At 38.1% G+C, this 25,390-nt stretch overlaps 1 protein-coding gene across 2 annotated transcripts in view; it reads right to left on the bottom strand.

Annotated features, from left to right (window-relative positions):
- chd7 (chromodomain helicase DNA binding protein 7) overlaps nucleotides 1–24,720 on the bottom strand; it is a 171,258-nt gene extending 146,538 nt beyond the window's left edge. Inside the window, exon 1 of one of the 2 annotated variants that reach the window (XM_039754569.1) lies at nucleotides 24,389–24,720. The gene's annotated coding sequence lies outside the window, so the exon portion shown is untranslated. The remainder of the gene's footprint in view (nucleotides 1–24,388) is intronic. The other variant, XM_039754567.1, reaches the window with a different exon arrangement.
- Nucleotides 24,721–25,390: the final 670 nt, after the last annotated feature.

The raw sequence follows: 25,390 nt of genomic DNA, 5'->3' as shown, positions 1-25,390 counted from the left end.
GCTAGCCCTGGTTGCTCCTACTGTATACCTCATGGTGGAAACTTTGTTTGTGTTCATTATGCCCATCTTTCATTCCATCTGTTAAACCACTCATTTCCAATCAAACTCTCTTATATCTTCAACGAACTTATTTATTACATCATGTGGGTAAGATGATTTTTTTTTCTTTCTATAAGGTCCCTCAGATCTCAGCCTGATGCTATTTTAGACAATCTATGTGAATAAAATAGATTAGTTTGTTGGACTAAACAGCTTGTTCTCATCACAACCGGTGTAATTTAATGATGTAATATACAACACATTAAAAAAGTCACCTTCTGAAGCAGGATGGTGCTACACAGTATAGACTGTATAACACATGCTTTGCTTTAAAGAACATCGTTCTTTCAAAGTTTCAGCACAGTCTACATCAGAGCCTTTCAATGTGAATGTTGCCAACATGTTAAGCTCTAAACTTCCTTAAAATTTTCCATTTCATCTTTCAATACAGAACAAACAATTCAGCACTAGGGCTATAAAATTAGCCAAAAATCAGGATCCGAATACTAACAGCAAAATACATATTTCAATGGAGCCCAAATAATGTTTTTTCTATTTCATAATTCACCTGTCTGCTCATGGTGCATCTCTAAAGCATTATGTTGGTATGACTAAATGCACAGTTGCTAAAAAGAAGCAGGAGAAGAGCCTTCAAACAAATTATACACTTGAAAACACAGCCTTTCACAAAAATGGGATTCCCTACAAGCACAAAGTGACATGATTAAAGAAAACAAATGAGACACAGTTTGTACACACACAGAGAAAAAGATGGGCTCACAATTGTTGAAACATATTAAACATAGTCAGAAACAATCAGTATGTGACAAATCAGAAGCGTGGGACCCAACCAAACTTTGTATTTAACTGCACTGGACATGCAAGTTGAATGTTGTGGGCTAGGGTTGGCAGTCTATGAACTAAATGCAATTATTATTAACTGGTTACTTTATTATTTATTATGATTTTATTTTAGACATTGTATGTCAAGCCAACAGTCACCTAAGACAAAGTCCATGTGAAATTACACTTAATAGGCATCTTTTTCATCAGTCACTTGTAAACCAAGTTCTACTTTTGAATATCAAAAACTATGTAAAAAAGAGTTATATGCGAGTCACCTACTACAGTAGTATTTAAAACATTTTTAAATATAAATATGGCTTCTTTCTCGTAGTCCTTAGTGGTAGTAATGGATGTAAACACACAAGCCTGCTATGCTTAGGTGTTGAGCCAACATGGAACATCTTAGGGAGTTGCATGGAAAATAAGTCTGGAAAAACAATGGTCCATGCCTTCTCTAAATGTTGTAGTGACTGTTCACAAAAACCACTATTCTGGTACTAATTCTGTATCAAAGTAAGGAAAACGAAACAGTAACAGCTTTTTTTTTTCTTTTATACAGTATCTATAGCACTGAATACTAGGATGTTGTACCATGTTAGCCAATACAAATGTAGTGAGAAGTCAAGCAAAATGACACCTTTCATTGGCTAACTAAAAAGATTATAATATGCAAGCTTTCGAGGCAACTCAGAAAGGCAATACTGCACTCACGCCTGACTGCAAATATATTACTCCATAAGCCATAAAACATAAGAAAAACATGAGTAAAAACTACATATAAAATGGTTCACATTGTTCATGATACAGCACTGCATCAATGAATGTCGAAAGACAGCAGAGATCATTTATGGAAATGCTTGTGTTCATCCAAGAAACTTGACATATACAGTAATACCATATAAAAAAAGCCACACATAGGCCTCACATTATAGCCATTTTAGGGCCATTATGGAATTAATTCAGAAAACAGTGTGTGCTTTGAGAGAAAAATAACATCACTGATTAAATAAGGTGTAATTGTTTAACTTGTATTGTCACAAATTTAAGTTGATAACAAGGAAAATTACTTTAAAAGTGTTCTACACAGCCCCAATAAATGAACGGAGGCTTTGCATTCATTCTATAATTATAATAGGCACTTCTACAAATGTCAATCATTCCAATCATCTGTCCGTTTTCAAAATAGTGTACACAGCTCCGGATCATGCTGGGGAGGCGACTTGCAAGCATCTGCAGTTACACATATAGGAATGTGGGATGTAGGAGAACTGCCAATGCAAACAGCTATAGTAAGTAAATATCATCAACATTTAAATAAAGCAGCTATGTAGCTTGTATACATCGGAGATGGCATGAGTTGTAACATTTGCTAATATTATAAAATGTACTGGTGACAATGCCTTAAAGGACACAAGACACCTTTTGATTACTATGACTTGTACTGTGTTGACAGAGACACGTAATCACCAAAACACGCACTTAGCTGGACAATCAAGACAGCACAAGTAATTTTCAAATTCTGGATTTCTACACAAGCATAAGAAATTTCTAATTACCTATGCAAGAAACCCTGAAAATGGCAAAAACAGTGTGTTTAGCAGGAGTTCTGAAATAAAAGGATTACTATAAAACTGAAAAGTTTAACATAAGTTTTGGAAAATGCATGCACCATGAATTTGACATTTGAAATCTGAATTTGACTAACCCATTAAATATTACTCTACTGGTTGTGTTTAACCAAGTAATGATGCAAATGTAAATCTTACAAAAACAATTATAAAAATCAACTGATTGATTCATCAAGAAACCAGCATTTAAAAGCATGTTACAAAAACAGCTTTAAAAGAACTCATCTAAATGGAAATATCTGGAATTATCCTGCAATTAACCAATTCAAAAATACATATAATAATGTTTAAATTCTTATATTTAGTATGGATTTTAGCAGTAGTTTTCAGTTACCGGACAGAAAATGTTAGAACAGATTTAGAATATGCATAGACTAAGAAATAAGGCAGTGCATGATAATTCATTACTTATGAACCCTATGTTGAAATCTTCCAAGATATAAATGTTTTTTGTTGTTATACAGGGAGGGATTCCCACCTCTGCCACAAATTAATATTCAAGCCTTACCTCTTATTTTGAAATTTATGAATCCCAATACTTGTTTACTTAAATGATAGTTGGGTAACTACTTGGACACACCAGTACTTTAAAACTGGCATTACTGTTGTTTATAGTGTATATTACTGGCTATATTTTGTATTGCATTACAGAGAAAAGCACAGTATTGAAGTCTTCAATACTGGTCTTGATACCTTACAATACCAAAAATGGAAAATTCCATTCAAGTATCGTAAAACTTCACAGGTATTGGTATCAAATACAAAAATTCTGGTATTGTGATATCCCTAAACTGTTGTGTAGGAGTCATTGCTTGTTAACTTCAAGAGATCTAAATTTATCATAATGAGTACTGTATAGTACCATCACGTCTACACAAGCAGGTAAAGACAGTTTTAGTGCACTACCTCTGTGATCCCCTTGAATCAAAACCTCAACTCTCTCTAGAAGGGAGATGCAGAGTAACAACAGAATGACCGCCGTTGGGCCAAGCAGCCAGCTAGATGTTAGCTATCAAAGTTTATACCATCTCTGAAGACTCTTAGTGACGACTCCTGCTGGGATTTAGGCAAGGCCAGAGGTGCTCTGCCACCACAAAGGCCTTAACTATAAACAAATTACAAGCTAAAATGTTTTTTTTTTGTCACAGCATCTATATTCGTACTTTTAAGCACTTTGTATTCTGTATATACCACACTGAATTGGTTGTTAAAAGTGCTCCACCTAAATTTGCTATGGCTGCGCAACAAGTGAATGAAATGCACAGATGCTACTTTTAGTTGAGAAATTCTCAGATAAAAGCATGTTCTTAATTATTTACATAAAATCATTATGCTTGGTTAGTGATCTTGTTTTAAACATTTATAAATTAGTTTTTAATGTACTGCATTTCTCCAACAGAAACTTGACACAGTCTTTCAGAATAAGTCTATTCAGACTCTGGAAAGAATGGAACAATCAGTTACTGAAGGAATGACATATGTGGAGGAACTCTAGAAATTTAAATCTAGAATGTGCAATGGAAACCAACAGGACAAGTACAAACTATATGAAGATATAATACAAATATGTTAAGACTTCATTTTCTAAATGGGCATCATTACACTCATGAGGAGTTTTGTAAGGAATCACCAAAATGCACCACCATGAACCTATGCATTTAATAAAACACACACCACAGAAGCAGAAAGAAATTAAAACATTTTCTTCAAACAAAGCATCACTTCAAAGTGTTGTACTCCAAAGAACTTCAGAAGACGACTTGTACACCTTACACACAAAAAAAGGAATTATATTACTGCTATGCAAGGGTCAATTCTGTCAAATGTGATGAAACCAGGAAGCCATGAACTTCGTAAGTGCTACGTGGCCTTGCTTCTTCTACTTTCCCTCTCCCGAATGATTTTACAAAGGCAGCTTTCTTCACACTCACATCAACAATAAAAGCTTTGTGCCGCTGGGCCCAAGACTGGGTGCTCACAGCCGAGAGTGAAGGATGAACCAACTGTGAAAATAATGAAGGGAGATATGGGGGGGTGGGGGTGGGGGCAGGGAGGAAGGTTATATTATTGCCATCAACCATCAAGTGATCTCCTGGCAATTACATTCTCTACAAAGCAGACTAAACCACTGGAGGATCCAAGAGGTGGGGCCCTGATGGCAACATGCTGGGACGCTGAAAAAACACTGAGCGCAACTGATTGCTCTCATTAACACCAATGCTTTGTGCACCGAGCACAGTTCTTAACGATTAAATGATTCAACAGCAATTTACACTCATACGCATTTAATAAGGCTTTTAAATAGTGAGAGGAGAAAAAAAAATAGAAAAAAAAGCACACAAACACAAAACCTCAGACTAGGACTTTGTCTTATTGTCTGCTGCCTGCAGGACTGTACCCGGCCCAAAGTATCCCATGCAGGGGCCCCTGTTCAAACAGGCTTCTCTTATGCACACCACCAGCATTCCTGCTTTCCTCCGCTCTGACTGCAGCTGAAAATAATTTATCTGTTCCTCTTAGAGTGCTCAGCATGTGTGATTGGGGGGTGGGGGGTCTTATCCATCATGAATAAACTTGCACAAAGGCAGGCCGAGTGTCACAGGATACAAAAGGGCAGAGGTCACAGTAGAGGAGCCACAAGGTTTGCACAGGGCTCGGGTTGCATTTATGCATGGCTGGCTCACTTATAATGCCACATGCAAATTCTGAGAGAGAAGCTGCAAGAGACACATCTTTCTTATACACCCCACTGCCACACTTTGATGGAATGTATACACAGCCCCTAAAAAGGAAATTCTCATCCAACTTTTCCAATATAAACAGATTTGGTACAACATGCAGTTTGCAACACTGACCAGCATGGACATAAGCACCTGTTTGAGCGTCAACACAAAAGCACAAGCCTGTTATTTTTCACCCGAAAACCCAACGCTGTCTTCTTTGCCTCCTTAATTCCATGCCATCTAACCTAGTTCATTCCATTCATAAAATTCCACTTCTTAAGGAAAAATAAAACTTATGAAAGTCTGATTGCAAGTAATCACAGCCATTCTCACGCTCAACTATTAGCTAAGTATATTACGCACAGCTGGTCTTATACATCTTGCAGTTAATCTTTTAATGTTCAAATTAAGTAGGAAAATGAGACAAAGCCTTTTCCCTAAGATCTGGTATACTTATTCAACTCACTGTCCCAATATTTTTTTTCCATTTAACACCTCTTTAAATATACCACAAATGGAGCCATAGGGTGCATGAACATCAATAAAAATATACCATCTTCTTAGTAAAATACTGTTGAATGATATCTAGTATTAAGAGTGATACACCCTATACTGCATTTTAAAGAAATATTTAATCACTTTCAAAATCAGTGCTCCACGCAATGAAAGCCCAATCATCCAAAAAAATTAAAAAACACACCAGCAGTATTTGTCCAATCATATGCTTATGTCAACATTTTAACAAAAATTGAGTGACTGAATTATCAAATGGGTACCTAAATCACGGATTAAATTTACAATTTACAGTTAACACACCGAAAAAGAAATTACATATTATGATTACACTTTTATCTAAGATGACTTACATGACTAGGACACAGGATTTTTTTTACTCCTGCTCTAAACAGAGCAAGGGCAGGTTAAGTGATAGCACGTCACATGTGGGAATGGAGCTGGCAGCTTGGGGTGTAAAGTCCAAAGCCTTAGTAAAAGCACTTCAGCACCAAGTCTATAAAAATAATGGTCCTTACTAACGAAGCTTAAACCTGTTTATTATAATTACATGAGGAGAAGACAGACTAAAAGGGCAAGCATATTAAATCGTATTTACTACAATGATTAACCACATTAAATTCTCTGTTCAACTCATGCACCACAAAAATCTTTCCAGTGAACTTGTGTGCCTTTGCTGCCAAGTGCCATGTAGCATCCTGAAAACTCACAGTGCGTGGATTATTACTGTGCTATGCTAGACAGGCTAACCCTGTGTCAGTGAAATCATTCAGGGACTTAAAAAAAAAAAAAAAAAAAACCACACACTCCACTCACATACTGTACACGCACCCCATATTGCAGCTTGACCTCCCTGTTAAGAGCACTGTTCCTCTTAACTTTATCTAGAGGAAGAGGGAAGGCCTTTCTTCCATTTTAACACAGTACAGAAAGTACATTAAGATTTAAACAAAAGGCATATAGCACCTGTACTTTGTTTACAGATGAACAACAGTCCAATTAGATCAACCAATGATACACACTCCAGAGAGTGAAATTTGATCTTCACAATGTTAAAAGAGGAAGGGGTGGGTTTGGGTGGAATGTTAAAGAGGTCATTCTAAGAATCCCTCTTACACTAAAATTAGAACTGCTCACAACATATAAAATGTCCAGCTACAGTATGCACAAAGGCTGCTCCAAGCACACTGAAACACAAGTGTGAATGCAAGGAGAAACATTGCATAACAGAGGCTAGTGTTGCTAGTTTTGGTATTCCGTGTAATTCAGCCATATATAAAACATGAAACAGTAAACCTGCCTGAAAGGACACAAAATCGTTGGTAGTCCGCATAAAATATCAGCAGTAAATTAATACTGCATGCAAATGAAGACACTCAGACATCTCTCCAAAGTATAGATGGTGGCACTGACAGGGTGTGCTTGTGTTTGAAGTTTACAAGTTCTTCATTGGCTTCAAAGATACACAGCAAAGCAGACATTGGTAATTTAAAAGGTACCATAAGGCTGAGAAATGGGTGATTTTAGCAGCAATCAATGACTGAACATTTACACCACTACTTTACAACAACATTTTTATTTATATAGCACATTTTCATACAAAAAGTAGCTCAAAGTGCTTTACATAAGCAGCGAAAAATAAAAGACACAGTAAGAAAATAAAATAAGTCAACATTAATTAAGATAGAATAAGAGTAAGGTCCAATGGCCAGGGTGGACAGAAAAGAAAAAAAAAATCTGCAGATTCCAGACCATTAAGACTGCCCAGTCCCCTCTGTTACCTTGCCAATGATATGGACCAAATGACGAGAGCATCTTGTAAATGCTTCAATTATACCGGGCACTTACATCCCAATTGTACATGGACAGGCAGTAAATGCATTATATTTAAGCTAGAAACTTTAAATGCATCTTTAGCAGACAAAATGCATATCAGCAGTGTGACAACCTCATTTGACGTACGTTCACCACGTTAAACCTAACAAGTTTTTTTTTCCCATTAATCCTTTAACTGATGACTAAGGCCCATGGAAGAAGCCTCCTCCGGCATATTATTAAGAGAGGACAGTAGAGGTAGATGTTGTATAATGTTGCAACTGTTACAGCTCTTGTCAAAGACTGACATTTGCTGTGGTCAATCCAGACACGTGAACAGAGTCAAGACTGGTGGTATAAAATGTTCCCTGGATCATTTATTAACTGCCGCTGGCTGTTAAGTCTCAGTACGCCTTGCCTCATATTTTTCTATATTTGCGCAAGGCGGTAGCCTCAGTTAAGAAAATATCAAATTTCAAAAATATATACCCATCAAAAAGCACAATGCAGTGGCATTACAACATCTTACAACTGGTGCTGACCAATATCTTACCAAATCTCCTTACAAGCAAGCCATCAGAAAATCAGTGTGTTTCAGAAGTGTGTTTTACTCTCCAATTAGCACTGCCGGAAAAACATACAGGTCTACAAAGGAAGCGACACTATGAAATTGTGGATGGCTTTGAAAGGAGATTGAGATTCCCTTAGTGCAGCAGTGTTTTATAACAGGTCAAGTATCCCCATCACTGGCACAAAAGAACTTTACAACCAAAGATAACAACCTAAAGGGATGGCAACTTAATTTCAAGTACAGGTTATAACCAATAAGTTTTCCGTGCTGTAAGTTTGTCATTTGAGGGTTGAAGGCAACATATGTGAATTAGTGAATAAATTACTCATTATGCCTTAAAATGACACTTTGCACAGAATGTGTAAAACATTTATTCACCCATATAATGTTAAACAGCTGAATACATGGTGCCCATCTCTAACAGCCCTGCTCATTTTCTGCTTCTTCCAAAATAGAGAGCCCATAATTAATGGTTGGCAAGACAATATTTTTATCACCTGTACTAACAGCATTGCCTAAAATTGAGTAGTGAACTATATGGTGTATACACAAAACAATGCAAATTTGTTGTATGTGAATCTTTTACAAAATCTTCCTGCTTATTTGACAAATTGATTATATTGTTTGGTTAACCATGCTGATTTGCTTAGAGGCCAAAGTACGGCCAAATTTTCAAGGATGATTTCTCCTTAGCCACTTATTCCCTATTGTGATTTTCGTTATTAAAGTAGTCCTTTTCACACCTTATTATAGTACGTGGCTATTAACAAGGGCACATAGTGGCTAAATTGTATATGGGCGCACACACGCACTCAAAAAACTAGGTACTATCACACAATTACGCCAGCCAAAGAATTAGCCTGAATGTATCTAAACATAGATTTCTTAAATAAAAGCCAGAGTCAACATCAAAGGAAACTCAATTCAGTAATTTCCAAAGTCAAAATCTAAGATTACTACCAAGAACATGTCAATTCTTCTGTCTGAAAAATAGCCATGAAATTGTCACGTCAAGCAGCCAAATACCAAGTGTGGTCCATGGTCGGCCATTTATCCCGGCCAATACCCCCAGGCCACCAGAGGGAGCCCTCCTTGTGACATGGAGATGCCCCAAATTCCAGCAGGGCATCATGGACTATGGAGTTTTCCTGTAAAGCCCTGCTGGATAACGTCGGGACCACCAGGGGTTGCTCCAGGGAGAGCCAGGGACTACTATTTGCCCTACGCCCCGGAAGCACGTCCAAGTCACATGGACAGGAGGAATGATGTACTTCCGGGGTGAAGAAAAGGACTTTTTATCTGACCCGGAAGTGATATGGAATCATGGACTGGAGATTGGAAACTTCTGGGTCAATGAATATAAAAGGACTCTGGGAACTCCCAGATGACGGGCTGAGCTGGGTGGAAGAGTGGCAATGCGTCTGGGAGTGGAGGAATTATAGGTTATTGTGTAGATTTGTGTGTATTGTGGAGAAAAGGGTGTTTTGTGCACTGTATTGTCCAAATAAAGAAGATTATTGGACTTTTACCTGGTGTCTGACATCTTGGACAAGGGTTCAAGGAAGCGACAGCGCCCCCAATCTGTCACACAAGATAGGTTGACATTGCAACCTATCATAAGACACTCTGGTAAATAATATGCACAACTAGTCAACGAATAATGAAAAACAAGCACAAAAACAACAAGGCAAGCTACAGTATTTAAATTCTGGAACATGAACAGATTCTGCAACAAACAAAGGATGAAATGATTAATACAACTTTAATACAAAGAGCAAAAGACTGACAAATTACCAGTTTGCAAAGGCTCTGAATAAGCATGGCAATAAGTAGGGAATTCATTCCCGGGAATCCCGGGGATGACACAGTGCACGGGCATCTCACATGTGAACGGATTTAGAACGACCAACATTTATTTTTAATAAAACTACTGCAATAAGTTGCCACCAATAAAAGACTAACCTTATCTATAAGCAGTTCATGTTGTCATATAAGTACATGTATCTAGTTAGTTGCAGTAATAAGAACATAGAAAGCATAGGTCCAGCATGCGGTCGTCCAGGCGAGAGCGCACCTTCATGCAGAGTACGCCAGCCGCTGAGAAAGCACGCTCTGCCTCCACTGAAGTAGGCGGCACAGTCATCAGATACTTGCTCTAAACAACGCCCGTGCTTGCCGTTGCTCTGAAACACCGTCATTTCAGCTTTTACTGATACATCCAGGTTTCTTGTCATCATTCTGTGATGACAAGTTTCTTGGCACAGATAATGCGGATGCAACAGACTGACGCATTGCAATTTTAAGTTGCTGTTCAAAGCCGTTGTCTAACAGACGTCAATGAAGTCTGCCCCGTCCCGGCATTCATGAGCTGCAGAGTGCAGACTCCTTCCAGTCCACTGTGCTCAGTCTTAGTGAAAACTGGATGACTGACAGCTGCTGGTCTATTGTTGACCCAATGAAATCGGCAACACACTACACCGTGGGCCAAAACCGTGCCACTTAATTGTTTTCAACTATAACTTTGTTATTTCTTGATCGATTTTTACGTGCTATATATGCAAGCTTGGCCATTCCCAGTTTCCTGGGAATTACAGCATTTTCATTCCTGGGAATGAAAAATGTCCAGGAATGGATTCCCTAGCAATAAGACAAAATATTGTATCATAAAGTCGATTTGGGCGTTAAAGTTTCCACAAATGTAAGATCTGTCCCTTCAAGTACATGAGTGTAGTAACCAAATGCCAACAAATCCTTGAAAGAGTTAACCCAGGAATAATTTGGTCCATTATTTGAAACAATAAGAGTTGTGAGATACTCTAACATACATTACACAAAGACAAACTGACCAAGTATATACTTTTTTTTACTGAAATACATTCACTTTCAGGGTAGCATCCATTTGCAACCTGTGTGAATTGTATGATTCTTACTTCAGTGTGGTTATTTCGCCATGTATTGTAGTTTTTCATCAAAGACTCTCAAAGCCATGAGTGTTAGGTTAAGTGGTATTTCTAAATTGGCCCTATACAAGTACGTTCTCCAGTGGACTGGTTTCCCTTCCAGGGATGGTTCCTGTTCATTTCCTATCGTTGCTTGGATGGGCCACAGTCACTAAATGGGTTTCAGAATGTTATAGACCCTGAAGGATAGAAATTGAAAGCATACCAACTACGTAAAAAATACCTATACATTGGCAATAAAAAAACAATTAGGCATTATCAGCTTCCATTCAAGTTGACGGTGAGCTGGAGATCATCCAATAAAAAGCATGAGAGCAATGTTTTAAAGAACAAAAAAGATACACAACCTATTTGCCTAGATAAAAGTGGAAGTAAATGAGGGAAATTAACTATCAAGCAAGTTATGCTGTGTTACAGTGTACACTCACAAATAGGTACATTACACAAAGTCTTCCTTCAATATAGACTCAGTAGCCTATTAACATTCGCTAGATATATAAAAAAAAAAAAAACCAACAAGTGTTTAAACGTTTCTATACTCAAACCTTCCATTCATAGAACGTATTACTTCAGACAGAAAGCATCAACTCTCCAAACATTTACACAAAAAGCCTTGAAATGACGGAGTAGATGAAGTCCAATGTCTTCACTTGGGAGGCACAAAGACAACCTAATTTTACAGGGAAAGCCAAATTAAAAAAAATTGTCACCGTGGTTCACAAAGTTAGGAACTAGGAAGGGATAAAAAAAACAGGAAATTGAATAAATAATGTTGCCACACTACACAGGACCAGAAACTATGAAATTTTGTTCACTAGACTTTACAAAAAAAAAATCATATATACATCGGAAACAAACAAAGCACAATAAAAGTGCTAGCAATACATGTTCTTTCCAAACTATCTAGTATACCAAGTATTCAGCAATATTGCCTTTTATAAGAAAACCCATTAAGGAGATGACTTCTTTAAACAATACCCCATCATATCAAAAATATACTGCAACATCCCAGTAGAACTCTTTACAGTGGCTACAGCCGAGTTGACCACAATAACACCACCTTGTTGGTTTGTGTCACGCTGTACCACACTGCAGAGATTAAAAACCGAGCTGCTTCTGCCAACAACGGACTAGAACAGTGATACAAGAACCAAAACTTGCATTTTACAATTGAAAATTCTTCTACTTCTTCTATAATCTCCACTAACTTTAAAAATATAAAGCAGCAAACCTAAGACTTCTGAACTTTGTCACTAACAATTTAGTCTGTTACATAAAATAAACAAAAGGATTCAGGCAAAGCAAACTGGGTTTTAAAGAAATGGAAAATTTTGAAAATAAACAGAAGTATACTTCATTAGTAAAGAAAGTCCATACATATTCTATTTGACTTCAGAAGTGTTTTAAAATTTACATTGTACATTACACAAAATGAACTGGAGAATACAATTAGACAATATATAAATGTACACATTTTTTTAAAATGAGAACCCTAAAATGGTTCCAGAGTGTATATGGTTTCAAGTCCTGCAATGGATTGTGCCGATTTCTTTCCCACCATGTTTCCAGAACTGCCAGGAAAGGCTTTAGACACCCGTTACTCTAAACTGGAGTAATGTGGCTAGTGAATGCATTGTCTGACAGTTACAATTCGACTAAAGTTTACTCAAAGCAATGTATGAAACTGACCAGCTTTAGCTTTCTCTTTTGCTGTTGCTGTGCAGATAGGACGAAATGAACTGGACCACCAAGCTTTCACCCAGATCAACTTTGCAGACCTCAAGAATCGGTTCACATGGCAGCAAAGCTTGGCTGGTCTAGACCAAGCCAAACACCATTCATACATATAAAAATCTTTCATACTTTTTCAGCTTTGCTTTCAGGGCACAGATAATCTCACCAACCCATATTCTGCTAGCTTATGACATGTCATGACAGCCCAGTAATTTGACGATTTGCCTATATTATATATATATATATATATATATATATATATATATATATATATATATATATATATATATATATATATATACACACACATACACGCAAGAGATTTTGTCAAGTCCCGCCCTCCTCTCATTCACGTGAATGCTTTGGTCAGACACAGTTCCTGTGCTCTTAGCTGTTATAAATTATGTTTTCTTCATTTTAAGTTCCCTATAAAAGAAGGCTTATTATGTTCAAACCATATAAAGGAATTTCATCCCGAAGGGTTATCAACAGAAGAAATGAGTATACGGGCAATCCTAGCACCGAGAAACGAAGTCAAACAAATTATTGCAAAAACTGTCAAACAGTTACATGGAAATGACAAGTAAAATTTTAACAAGCAACAAGGCAAGATTAAATAATGTAGGAAAGTTAATGTAGGTCATCTTCCGGAGAGAACATTAGACACCAAAGGAGATCTTGGTATACCATTCGTATTAAAACGGTTAGTTTCTCGTTACAATATTTTTTGCTATTATTAAATCACAGAGACAAACATTCAAAAACATCAGTTATATGTTGCGTTGTCATGACGCAAGTCCAAACATGGAATCAAAATTCAATGCAATATTGACGAAAAGTTACTTCAAAAAAATTTACTGAACTTTAAAGTGTAAGTTTAAAAAGTATTTGCGTGTTAATTTTAAAGCCAAAGACAACGAAAACGTAAAACGCAATGAATACCTCATGTGCAACATGAAACAATTTTCTTTCAATTTATTACATTTTACTATTTTCTACTATGGTTAATTACTTGTTGTAATGTAAAATAGTTAGTGCTATTATGCATATGTAACAATTCCCATTAAAATAATCTGTTTAAATTGTATATCAGCTTCCCCATTGTGAGCGAAGCAAACAGGGGGCAAAGCCCCCAGTATTATATACACAAAAACATGCATATATGTTTCTATTTATACATATTCTCTCTCTCATATATTTTATTTTTATGCCACTCAATTATACATGATTTGCCAGTTCTACATAAAAAAAAAAAAACATCAGACATAAGGCAGTTAAAGGTAACAGGACACTTAAAACTACTTAACCATCTCTGCCTTGTAGTCATGTGCAGAGCCATCTTTTGTTATTCAGTACATTTCTATAGGTGCTTGATTTTTTCTTGCTTTTATACATTATGCATCTATTTTGAAATAGTCATTTAAACACAAAGTAAATTTTTCATAAATACTGTTTAAATCCTATACGATTTATGTGGAGTGCATGTTCTGCCATTCCATCCCCTCGATATTCACTCTACTTAAGAAAAATAGAGCAGAGTGCAAACACAGGCACAACAAAAGATGGAGGAAGTGGGCTGACAATATTCAGTGACACACTGCCTCTGCCCAAATGATCTAAAGTCAAATGGACATAGAATTGTAGAGAAGGAGAATTACACAAGAAGTGATTATTTTATTTTTTATTGCTTGCAAAGCTTCTCTAAAACAAAAGCGCGCACACACAAACACACTTGCTCAAAGCTACTGTACATTTATTGGACAAGTAAAAACTTAAGAACTGAAACTAGAAATGCTTTAATTTGCACAAGTGCCACATATACTAAGGGTAGTCAAAAAAAGGCCATATCAGTATGTTATCCGCAAACAGGAAAAAATAAACAAAAAAAATAGAGGTTACTCCTGCACTGAAAATGTTACAGTTGCAATGTTTTGGCCATGTAGATTATTAGGTGTTTCACACCTTACGCATCCAAGGGTATAAATGAAAACCATTTTCAAAAAGATTGATCCTGTTCTTTCTATGGCACACAACTTGTAATATTCCACTAAAAAAAAAAAAAAAAACAAAAAAAAAAAACACATATAGCATAATACAGAGAAAGATATTCTTTGCAAAATGTAAATTATAAACTGAAGAAGAATGGGAAGAAGTCTACCCATCTTCTCCCAGAAGGATGTGCTTTGAACAAGTCCTGCAGAGGGCCTTCATAATTATACTCCCAAACCAAATCAGGTAGGATTCTCTTGATCAAGAGCAACAGTTTTTATATGACGCATTCCTGCATTACCAAGCAATTCACCATATTAGAGAGACCAAGAAAAACAACTCAACAGAGGAACATTATTTTGGAAGTTGCATTTGCCTGAGATCTGCTTTAGTGCATATTGGGAGAATTATTTATTTGCCCCCATTTTTAAAAGAGGAGGAACAAAAAGGGGTCTTTCAATTACTGATGGACCTCTCATCAGAATTTCTAGGAAAACTATATGCCAGGGTACTAGAACAGTGTATGCCCAATAGGCGAAAAGGTGAACTTAGACCAAGGAGGTAAAAAGCAGACACCAGGGAAGTTTGTAGTAAAGTCTGCACAATGAAATGCCACCTAATCTTTATTTTGGAATGAACAACCTGAGCATGTAATCCATATTTCATCTCACATTACTACAGAATCTAAGGGAGAGTATTCATTTCAATGGTGTCATGCCAAATGCTGGCCCCCAGTGCTCCCCAAGGGCTACTAGAAAATGTATTGGCTCCTCATCATCCTAAACAGGATAAGTAGGTTCAAAAACTCATGCATGAATGGATAACTGCTATAACATCTTTACATTCAGAGGATGAACGCAATTGACTGTCCACTTACTAGTGCTAAGCAAGACAGTATTAGCCAGTAACCAATCTTACTATCATTTCTAATTCCCTCATTCACCTCTACAAAATAAGACATTTGGAATTTTAAGCTAATTTGTTTAAACTTTGAAAGTGCAATGATGTGACCAATTCGTGTATTTTTATTTCTGAACTCAAACCACATTTGGAAGGGGGGAAAAAAAACTGGTAATAAGCATCTTTCTTGGTCTTCAGCTAACTGCAGGATTTTCCCACCAAAAATAGACAACCCAAAAATTATAACTTGATATGTTAAATAAAAATACCCCATGTGTTCTGTAGTGATAGCCAAAAAAAAAAATCTCACATATTTAATGGGAATAGAGAGAAGTTTGATAATACAAGCCTACAGTGACCAATGCTTTACAATGGTAAACAACTTGAAAAATAATCCAAGTCAGAAATGCAGTCATATACAATATGAAAACAAAACATTTCTTGCTAAATTAATTTGAAGTAGATACTCCCACAAAAATCAGAGCACACCATAAACTGGAAACAAAATTCATATGGGACTGAGTTTTTGAAGACAGGAGTCTTGGCCAATGAATGACCATGGGGGCCAGATAATCAATTCAAAAACAATCCCATGTGAATTGTGCTTCCTATTAACAATGTGCACATTTTCCCCAGGACTACCCATTAGCGACATTTTAGCCAAAAAATTGTTTTGCATGCTGTGAGCAAACAACTGAGTAACTGACATATGGATTATGTGGCAATTGTATTGCCACTCCACCTATTAACTGTTAAACTACATGCCAACGGTGGGCAATGACGTACGACTAACCTTTATCTCTGCTCTCCCTGTAAAACAGATTAAATATTTTTCCAGTCATCACTTAAAACACATAGTGCATACAAAAATACATTTTTGGGTGGAGTACTCAATTATAGGTTATACCCTGCAGGACATCCTGACACTTCGTGGAAATCCCTCAAGGTTGCTGGATATAACGGCCAGACTGCACACTGGTACTGTGAGTGCTGTGCAGAGTGGAGGCAGAACCTCAGCGTTTTCCCCCAGATGATTCTGGGGTTTGTCAGGGGTGGGTTGTTACTCCTACTCTGTTCAATGATTGCATGGACTGGGTATTGGGCAAGGTCATGGGGTCCAGTGGCTGGTGAGGCATCCGTTGGTGAAGAGAAATTCAATGATCTTCAATTTCCTGACAATACTGTGATCTTCACGGAGTCAATGGAGGCTCCGACTGGGATCTTGAGAGACGGAACAAGGACTTTGAGTGTCTGGTCTTGCGGGCGCCCTGGATAAAAACCAAGATCCTGGCCTTTAACAACCTCTTAGGCACAGTCATCAGCAATATGTCTTGTCTGCGAAGAGAGTCCGACACCTTGCCGAGAGGTTTACTTACCTTGGCAGTGACATTCATGTCTCTGCTGACTCTTCCTATGAAGTCAATAGACAGATTGGGAGAGCTTGGGTAATGAGAAGGCTGGAAAGGGGTATATGGCACTCCCGATATCTATGCAAAAGGATGAAGGTGCAAGTCTCGAGTCCCTGCATTTCCTGCCTTGCAAAATAGTTGCGAGAAATGGACACTATCAAGTGACCTGAGACGAACACTGGACTCCTTTGGTACTGTCTCTCTTTGGAAAATCCTTAGGTACTGCTGGTTTGACTTTTTGTTGAATGAGCAGCTGCTCATGGAGTCCCAAATGAGGCATATTACCTGCATTTTGAGGAAGAGTCAGTTACAGCACTACGGCCATGTGGCACGATTCCTTGTGGTTGATCGGTCTCGCAGAATTCTCACTGTTGATGACCCAAGTGTCAGAACTAGACTAAGAGGCCACCCATGCAACACCTGGCAGCGGCAGATAGAGGGTCATTTCTGGAGGGTGGAACTGGACCGCATGTCTGCCTGGGGGGTTTGCCAACCAGGATCCTGAGTTTCCATTGTGTGGTGGGTATGGCAATATGCTGTACCAGTGCATGCTCCCCAACCTAACCTGACCTGTATTCCATTAAGGTAAACCATTTAGGATTTCAAGAAAAACAATGTTAAAGTGAAGTGAAACTTATCATGCATTCAACCATTTAAATATTTGACTCATGGCTCTGTATAAAAATTTTGAAAAACACTAAATTAATAGCCAACTAAGAAACATTCAAGTACATCACACTGTGAACCAATTGTTCCCAAACACCGCCTTGTATGTGTATATATATGAGTAACTTGGGCACAACTTCCTTCCTAACAATTAAGCTGCATAAATGGAAAAGTCAGATCAGATACATCAAAACTAAAAAAAAAAAACACCACTTTCTTCCAAGAGCATAAAACTGAACTCAGCAAAATAACCAACCAAGAAAACTAAGTAGATCACAACTGTAACTAAACTGCCCAATACCCACTTTGATTCTCTATGGACATTGGTCACCAAGCACCATACAAAAGAATCACACTCAGGATATTACAAGTCAATCCAAAGGACTTTAGACATCCACAACTATTAGTCTCCAAGACTCTTCCAGTTCAAATAAAAACTGCCTCTAAACATAGCTAAAAATGGTATGGGATATAAAATAATGTTACAATTTTTAAATGACAATGACCGAGATCTCTGGCTCACCATTTCCAAAATTTAAACATACAGGCCCACACAAACAGCAATCTAAAATCAACATATTTTAAACATTTTAGTGGAATGGGACGCAACTATAGGCATCTTATAAGTTCGCCAGTTACCAGAACAAACAGTCAAAACTGACACAGTCTGGTTATCAAATAATGAACTATAAAGTCTGGGATAACATCTAAATTAAGACCTGCTATGCTCAGGTGTTTATTCCCAGCCAAAACTAGAACTTACATGCATATCATCACTTTCAAAAGTTAAAAAAGCCACTTAAGGCTTAATTTCTGTCTGTGAGCCTGTTGGTCTCTTGAAAGACGACTGTAATGCAAAACAGTAGTTAGCTATAAGTTGCATCTGTTATTTTTCTCTCACAGGTCAAAGGCAGGCACAGAAAACAAAATGGCAGAAGCACAATATGTGATGTGTAAACAAGCTGTTCCAGGAGACAGAAAGATATTTTGGCACATTTTTGCATGTTCCAGGATAAATAAAGCTTTTGTATCCGATACCTCCAAGAGGGCTCACGCAAGGTCGTAGTTGTGTAAACATCCGTAGCAGGGGGCCTGTTTCATCACCAGTACACATGAAGGAAAAAAAAAATGATACATATAAAAAAAATACAACCTCATTTATACAAAACTCATTTATCCAAGTAGGCTCAGACTTGCATTTTAGCTTCAGTCTCCAATTACAGAAATTCATGCAGCCCACAAATTGTGTATTTCTACTAAAGGGAACTAAAGTGCACATGTTCATTTCAAAAAGACCACCTTTTGTGGAAGGGTAAATGGCCCATTTATGGTTATCAACTAAATGTTGTACAGCAATGCTCACACTTTATTTTCTTTAATGACAGTAAAAGAGACACACAGATTTCTCTGCTGCTTCACTTTATCCCACTAAAACACACAAATTAAATAAAATTGAATAATTCCATGTGTTATCAATAATAACCTGAGCGCTGAAGCCATAACCAAGTATATTTAGTGTTGCCATTATTTAAGCTTATAACGAACAATTTCCATTTTCTTTCTCCAACTTTGGGACTTCAGGACTCTTATCCAATTATAGGCATTTCTATCAGATTAATCTTTAAACTACACCAGACAATCCAGCCAAACATTTTTAATATATGGATGTTAAACACCTCCATAGAAATATTTTTATAAACCAAGAATTTACAACAATGGACAGTGATAAATGACAAACTTAAAACATTTCTGCAAATGCCAGCACTTTTAAATGAGAAACCAACTCACATTTAGTGGGAAGGTAACTACTACTACTTAAGTTTCACTCAATATGCTGACCTACATCTAATGCCACCTTTCAACTAGCACCAGAAACCAGAATGAGGCCAATGACCTGATTCCAGGTGTTCTTCCATTACAAGCAAAAACTCTCGAGGCACTACTTCTATAGTATTTCTTTCAGACTAAAGAACTGTATGTAATTTACCACATACCTGATATTTAAAAAATAAATACTACAGTGCAAATAGGTTTTTTTCTGCAAATCAAGATTTTCTTAGGAAGAAACAGGCATCCTTCATAAAGTCAAATTCTATAACACATGATGCTGTTTTATGACTTGCGTTTTAAAATTTGCATTGAAATAACTTAATCAGCAGTCCCATACATATGACACCATCTTGTATAAAAGAGCAACATTGAAATTTCAAAAACAATTAATGCAATTTTGGGTACATGGCATAATCAGGTACAATGACATCATCACAGGCATGATGAGACATTACCAGACCAGCAGTTTCCTCATACAGTTTAAGAAGGAAACACGCCATGAAATTTGATGGTTGCTTTCAGGTACTTAGGATGCTGGCCTTGCATGAAACAAAGCAAGAAAGAGGTTGGGCCTTGAATCTTGGTTGCCTTTAGAACTGAGGAAAAAGGCTCTCAAGCTGAAAGACTAACCATAAACAGATTAACCAGTATTAAACAACTAAACTGAACTTTAAACATTTAGAAAAATTATTTTGTTAACAACTGCTGATAACGTAATCCCACTCCACTCATTACAATTAAGTTTTTTCTCTTGTAAGTTCATATATCAAACAAATTAATATTTTTACATCTGAATTAAAAAAAAAATACTGTCAACATAATAACACATTATATATATATATATATATATATACATATATATATATATATATATATATATATATATACATATACATATATACACACACAATTAGAATAAAAGGAGTTACACATTAAGCACTTTCAGAGTAACAGGTATGTGAGAAATTATAACTCATAGGTTCATAAAAAGCAGATGTTAGTAAATTGTACATTCATTCTCTTACTAATATTCCTTTCAATATTGTTAACAGCTCCAGTTAAACTGAATAATGTCACCATATGTCATCACGAAGTAATAAACCACTGTTAGATTTTAAAATTAGTATTAACTTTAATGAGTTGAGAAGACCTTGCAACTCCAACAGTTATCAAAATTTCAGTAGAGGTCCAGTTCTAACCACAGGCTCGCAGAATGGCACTGAGCAAGTAGGTACACTTGCCTGTGCAATATAGCTAAAGAAATTTGTACACAACTGGACTTTCATAACTTATGCTGATTTGGATAACAGCAGTAGATTTAAAAAACTCGAATGACTTTTTTAGGTTTGTGCACTTCATCAATAAGCACGGTCTTGTTCAACAGAATGGACTAAACAACAAAATTAACAGCTTAATCCCCTCCATTAACTGCATGACCATTAGCAAGAGAGCCTACCAGTAGCCTAACTGAACAAATATGGCAGGATGGAAAGGGTTCTTCTCTTGCTAGAATAGTCACTTTATTTAAAAACATTACAGTGGCAGATTGCAGTGAAAGTGAATAAGCCATGTAAAGATTCCATCTTGTTTTACTAGTTACTATTACTATAAAACACTTTTTCCCCTTTCAGAATGAAACAAGGAGATGGTACTGCCTCCTGGCATGTTGGCATCAATTACTAAATATACCTTCAAGATGAACATCATACAGCATGTTTTAGATGGAAAATAATTTAAAAGGCAACCATCCATTTACTGATCTCACATACCACCTCACCCTACCCAAAGTACAAGGTCACTAGAAGCCAGTCCCTGTCATAACAGGAGCAAGAAAGGAACCAAACTCAACAGGACATCAATCCATCATAAGGCACACTAACAGAGACAGCCACAATGGACTCACTAAGAGTTGCTAGTCTGCTCACCAGCAAGTCAGTAGATCAGTTAGATTTTTTCATTGGCACTGTCACAAATGGAACCTAAAATCTTCATATTACCATTCACTCAATCCAGCTTCAATTGCTTTGTCAGTAAAATGCATGTCAATTTGTATACAACTACTGCAAACAAATGTAAAATCAGTGTAAATAAGGCAAAGTGTAAACTACTTGGCCTTACGAGTGTGCATCTCAGCACTAAACAGTTATACAACATTGAAAAGTTTTGCTGCCAATCTGAGCAAAAATCTTTAAAAGTGTGAGGCCAAGCAACTTTTTTGGACTATGCCAGTAGCTGGTCAATTCAATTTCTGCTTCTTGAAGAACTAACTGGAGTTCTTTACATGTAAACGGACATAGGAATCCACTATTAAGATATTGTAGAATCATACAGCCCCTTTTTATTAATCCATCCCATCTATTTTTTCCTAACCCACTTGTCCATGGCAGACTCATGCAACTGCTGGGATAGGCTTCAGCTACCCCACAAACCTGCCCGAGTAAGTGGGTTAGGAAAATGGATGGAGAGGCAAAACAGATCCTACATGGTTCAGATATCTGCCATATTAGGGGAACGTTTGGAGCAAACTTACTGTTAAATAACACTGGAGCAGGAAACAAATTCATGAATGTTTTTCCATTGATAGAATTCCGGTAACCTGTATTTCTCCTTACAAACTAGTTTCACTGGGCATCAATCATTAGGAAAAAATGATTTCTGTGCTTAAAATTCGTCGTTCAAGTAGAAAATGTGTAAGGATTCATAGTCAATATGCCCTGAACACACAGTCTTGCAGCAGATCCAGTAACCAGCGCACGAGCAGTCGCTCTCAATCACACTGGCTTCAGCTCCTTCATCATCTTTGTTCGCCGAGTGGCCCGAGTCAAATTAAAGCTGCCATCTTAGGTTAAAGACTTGAAAGCCTCTCTTTTGTGTATATGGAGAGAAGGGGGAGAGAAACACTGACCGAACAGTTGCGATAGGGGAGGAGTGGAGGGGAGGAGAATGATGCTCCGGCGACAAGGGTGCTGCAGCTACCGCTGCCGTCTGCCCCCGGCCGTAGAGAAAAGTGCAATCCATACGCTACGGGACTTGAAGATCTTTTATCTTCTCCATTCTCTTCCAAGTGATGCAAAAGATGCACAATTTTCGGAAGAGATAAAGGAAAAAATATTTCATAAGGCAAAAACGTCAAACTGGCTTGTTTCGAAACAAGGTGTTAAAACTTCCTTTTTATAAAAAAGAAAGTAGCTTCCGTCGCTTTTGCCTTACTTCAAGTCAAAATAAAAAAAGTTACAGAAAGAAAAAACGGGCCCCAAACCAAGTGGCCCTGGTGAGCTCGATTCTTGCGTGCTACTTTGGAGTCACCAAAAAAAAATGTCCCGGCTATTGTTTGTGCAAACTACACACAGGATAGAGACAAACAACAGCAGCGCGCCCCCATACCCCCCTTAAAATTAATACACAAAACCTCTAAAAAGAATAAAGGCGAGTCCGGGCGGCGTGTGTGATTCAACGGCGACTGCTCCTCTCCCCCAAGCCCCCGTCTGTGGCGCTCCGGCTGTCCTCTCTAATCCCATCACGATAAATGAATGTAATTTAATGATGGCTGCGCTGCCTCTGCCTGCAGCTCCCTTCCCGTTTGAATCCCACAGCCACCTCTCGATGACCGCCTAGCTGCTCCCACACAACTAATTACCATCCGGCACGTTTTTTTCTTCTTTTTAAACACCGGGAGCAGCCATGCTAGCTGGGAATTTAAAGAGGAGGAAAAGCAGCGAAAGACCGTCAGAAGTACCTCAAACACTCAAACACAGGGGCCGATTTATGTTTACGGCGTTTTCTTTCAAACGCTACCAGTCCCGGTGGCCTCTTCACACCAACCTTCTTATAAAGAATGAAGCCGCGGCGACCGGCTCCCATTGTGACCACCTGGCCTCCAGCTGCCAGTCCGATCCTCTCTCTCTGTTTCACACTTTTCCCCCATTCGCTTCCTTTTTTCTCTTTTTCGTTTATGTTTGAGAGTGGGTGTTTTGATTTCTGCGTGTATGCTTCTTGAACTTATTACTTGAAGTGGAAGGGAATCTCCCATCTCCTCGGTGGCCGTGACTCACCTCTCTTTCTTACTCTTTGCCCACCTCGTGTTTCGTTTCGCACAACTCGACCTGTTCTCATCCCCACTTAAAAATTAAAAAAAAAAGTTTAAGCACTCATTGATACTTTTTTGAAAGGAAATACCCGAACATGGAGCGCCGATTATTTACACTCAAACTTCCCAACATGGGCTAACATTTCCATGGGAATTAAAAACGGGAGGGGAGGGGTGTTACTCGCACCCGTGCGCGCTGCCCCGGAACCGGGCGATTAGGAAAAGGGTTATCAAGCCCTTAGATGTCTCCCACTAAGAAACCTTCTCCTAATAAAAATGAAACAAAGTGAGATTGTAAAATAAGAACCCAAACAAACTGAAGAACTCTTCACTTTACCGCACCTTGTTGCTGCCAACTTGTCGGCTCCAAGGTTTACTTAAATTTTCCTGCAGATTGACTTTTTCTCTCGAATAAAAATACTCAAAAAACAAACAAACAACGAGAGCTCGCTCAGCGGTCAGCAAATCGTTCGCCCTCCTCCTCTCTCGCTCTCCCTCCCTCCATTATCTAATCAACCTTAACTGAAAGAAACAAAAGAAAGACGAAAAAGGACAGATGTCCGTTTACGATGTTAGGTTCGCCGCAAGTGAAAAAAAAACAACCCAACACGCGGGCGAACACACATACATCGACAGAAAGCGTCAAATATCGGTGAAAAGGCAAGAAAAGTCACTTACCCTCTTAGTTTAGGTCAGTTTAGGGGTCCGTCGCGAATTATTTCTCCGTAGTGTGTTACTTTCCAAGCAGCAATGCGTTATCAGCGCGTGTTCCGAACGGTGCGAGGTGAGCGATAGCGGTCAGTTACGGTGCCTCCGTGTCCCGTCTTCCCTGACTCTCGTTCTCTCTCTCCTTTGTGTTAATTTCGCTCGATTCAAGTTTAATCCGATCGATCCCGACGGCCGCGTTCTCGATTCCACTCCTCGAGACATTCACTCTCTCTCACCTTCCACAGAGGCGCGTTCGCGGTTTACTCGCTCACGTGCGTGCGCGCGAGCGAATCACCTCGGGCGCTGACGCAACCGCGTTATCATTACCATAATAAGATGCACGGCCACGGGGACCGCAAAGGGAGGGGAGGGGAGCTCCTCGCGGAGCCGCTGGCTGCCTCACTGTCATTCAGCTCGCCGGGCCAGGAGGGCAGCCATGGAAAAGGAGGAGGAGGCGGTGGTGGTGTTGGCGATGGCGAAGGGGGGGGGTGTAATCCCACAAGGCCTTGTGTTCCCATAGGTCAAGGCTGTTTGAAGCGACGCGGCCATGCTGGATGGCCGGCCTTGTTTGTGGAATTCACCAGGCGCTGTGGAAAATAAATACCGGTCTGCCTGCCTGCTTGTACGTGGCGAAAAAGTTTCGAGACATACAGTGACATTTATACTCAAGATTGGAAAATAACCTTTTGGCTTTGTAAATCGGATGCATTTAATTGTATTAATTAAAAAAGACTTAAATTTAAAAGTTTAATTAACTTTTTTTCTACCAAAGTTGTCATTCATTTTCTCGGATAACATACAAATTTGACAAAAGGTCAAATGCAGAAAAACAGACAGTAGTATAAGTTTTTTTTTTTGTTTGTTTTTTTTTTAGGATATAGGTCATCTGTTCAGTATAAAAACATATATGCACACAATGCATAAAATGTGTCAGGACTTTGACCTTCATTTTGCATACGTGCATCAGGTCTA

Source organism: Polypterus senegalus, chromosome 5, assembly GCF_016835505.1.
Source record: "Polypterus senegalus isolate Bchr_013 chromosome 5, ASM1683550v1, whole genome shotgun sequence".
Classification (NCBI taxonomy): Eukaryota; Metazoa; Chordata; class Cladistia; order Polypteriformes; family Polypteridae; genus Polypterus; species Polypterus senegalus.
Note: the sequence above shows the minus strand (reverse complement) of the source record. Positions and strands in the feature narration are given on the sequence as shown.